The following is a 3102-nucleotide window of genomic DNA, read 5'->3' on the forward strand; positions in this document are numbered from 1 at the left end:
TTAATTTCCTGCTCTCCCCTTGCAATACCTTGCTTTTTCTTTTCCCCTGCATTCCCTACACTTCCAAGCACTACCCTTGCCTACCATTATCTTGCCTCTTCCCTTCCATGCTATTTCCTGCACACCCTTTCCTTTCCCTTACTTTGTATTTTACCTTCACTTTCCTTCTCTTCACTTTACTTCACTTCCTTTGTCTTGACTTGCCTTGGCTTACCTAGAGGTGTCTTCCTTTCTCTATCATTTTCTTACCTTTTATATTATCTTCCCTTCTATTCCTTCCATTTTCTTCCATTCCTGTACTTTCTGTTCTCTTGCCTAGGGTAGCATTGCCTGGCCTAGTCCATTACCTTCACTTACCTAACCTTCCTTTTCTTTCATTTGCCTTTTTCCTCCCAATCCCATCCATTCCTTTTTTTCCTTCCCTATGTTTTTTCCCTTCCTTTTTCATCCTTGTCCTTACCTTGTTTGGCCTTACCATTCATTGAAATTTATTCCTTTCCCAATTACAGTGTCTTTTTAATTGTCTAGACTTGTACCACCCTCCTTTCACTTCTATTCCATTTCCTGCTTTGCATTCCATGCACTTACCATGCCATGCCTTGAATTTTTATCTGTCTTGCCTTGCATTACCTAGTCGTGCCAATTAAACAGATTTATTGCCTTTCGTTGCCATGCCTTTAAAACTGCCTTCCCTTAATTTCCATTTCCCTTTTCTTGTCTTCAATTGACTTCTCTTTCATTTCGTTCCCTAACTTTTCCTTGCCTGCCTTTCCCCTTGAATTGACTTGCCCTCTCTTCCCCTCTCAACCCTTGCATTGCCTTGCTGATTCCCTTCCCTTCCTTTCCTTACACTTCCCTTTGTTCTCCTTGCCTTTCTTAAACTTGCCTTGTCCATTGCCTTGCCTTCCATTCCTTCCTATTCCTTGCCTCACCTTCTTTATTCCATTCTTTTACTTACACTTCCTTTGGCTTGCCTTGTGTTGCTTTCCTATTACTGTTAAATAACGATCAGGATAAAAACCAGCAAATTCCACCTGATGCTCTCCTGTATAAGTTCTGCCAGCAAAAAGGCATTCCCTGTTCTTCCTCAGACCTCCTTCTACAGGTCACTTCCACCCATGGCTCCACACCCCAATGGGCATGGTCAGTGGCAGAGAAGAAGAGAATGTAACTATCTCACTAAAATTCCCATTTTAGTCTAAAGAAAAGATTTGGGTTAATATAAAACAATATACAAAACAGTGAATAACAAGTGTGCTCTAAGCAAAGGAAAATCGAGAAAAAAAATGAGCTAGATATCGAGTCCTAGGGTGAAGGCATAACGGAGTTTACAATAGAGTTGTTCTAAGCTGCAAAACATAAGTCTAGTACCTAATATGTCTAACTAGGAAGAGAGAATAATAGTTGTGATAGTTTAATCTTCAACTTCATCACGACATGAGAAGGCAAATAACAATACTAAAGTAGACAGGAAGTGGGGATGGGCAATTTCCAAAAGGTGGAGCAAGGACAGAAACAGTAAGCAAACTGTTCTCACAGCAATGTTGGTACACCCAGTTTTGGATAAGGCCAAGAGAACTTGACAGACCACAACAATAGCAGGGAGGTAGAATGTCTGTCTTACCCTGACTTGGCAAGTTCCAGCAGTCTTCTATATTTGTCTCCTGCAAGCACATAGGACTGCATTTCCAAATCAGTGGTCAATATGGGGGCAATTCTTTGCCCAACAGGCCATTAGCTGAGGTGAGAATGAACTGCAGTAGGAGCAACAACAGTGTACAACATATTTTCAGGAACGTGCACGGTGCTGTGAGGAGCAACAGTGACTCATGTCAACGGAGTACTAATATTAAAACATTTAAATGCCATGTTCTGCATGTCTATGAAGTGATTGAAGATTAAGCATCTATATCTGACTAATCTCATAGGTATAGGAAACAACATAAATGTATATAATTTGTATTACTCAGGAACTTAGCTAAAAAAAAAAACTGAATAAAACTTCCTTGAGTAAAGCAAGAACAAATACTTAAACAATATGACTATATACATATACATACATATACATACCTAAAATATAGGTAGAGTAGAAATATCAAGACAAGAGATAGAACTATAAAGGGCAGCATGGTAATTACCCAAATTGTGTCAATATACGAAATGTCTTGAATACAAGAAAAGTATATATACATAGATTATGGCAAGAATAAATGTACATAAATTGTATCAATATAAAAATGTCTTGAACATAAGTAAAAGTATACATACATAGAATATGGTAAAAATGATGGGCAGAAAACATAATAAGTTGAAGGTTTTCACACAATATAACAAAATACAAACTTAATTTTTCATAGCTTACCACAAATAAGAATATATAACAATGTAAGCTGTAAAATACTATCTCATTCTTATTCAAATTCACAAGAAAATAGGCTAATTTACCTATATCCCATCTAAGCCATACCTTTCCCAACCATTCCCTATTCCTGTCTAAACGAGAAAGCCTAGTGTAAGCATCACCTTCCATACCCAACCCTAAATAACTAAAACCAACACAAAGAAGATGACTATTATCCCAAAATTCCAAGGGTAGGGAAAGGAGGCATCGTTATCTTAACTTTACTTCCTGCTGAAATGGGACGATGACTGCTCCAATGGATCCTGTGGGAAGAAAACTTTTAGCAACCAAATCTCTCAACAGAACTGTTTGTGACATATGTAGCTAATCATTGTATGGCAGAAAATGCTTGACTATAGTTCTAGTTGAACCTCTGGCCAGAGGGTAATATGAAGGTGCACCAATACAGCTAGCTAGTCATGAGACATCTTGAGCAATACAGTCTCAAACCGGTTTTAGGGTGAAGTTTGTAGTTCAGATGCATCAGGTTGAGTTGAGTAGAAATGATGATGTGGGGCCCCATCTTCATTCCGGAGAGTTCCAAGACTGCTGTTAGGAATCATTATTATTCTTTGTGGAAAAGTTACACATCAATATTAAATTAAAAGTTTCAAGTTTTAAGGTATGCATTATGGAAAGACAACAATAAACATTAAAACATATGGGAGAAAATTAGGATTTCAGAGAGAAAATTGCATATA

The sequence above is a fragment of the Phodopus roborovskii genome, unplaced genomic scaffold (assembly GCF_943737965.1).
Source record: "Phodopus roborovskii unplaced genomic scaffold, PHOROB, whole genome shotgun sequence".
Taxonomy (NCBI): Eukaryota; Metazoa; Chordata; class Mammalia; order Rodentia; family Cricetidae; genus Phodopus; species Phodopus roborovskii.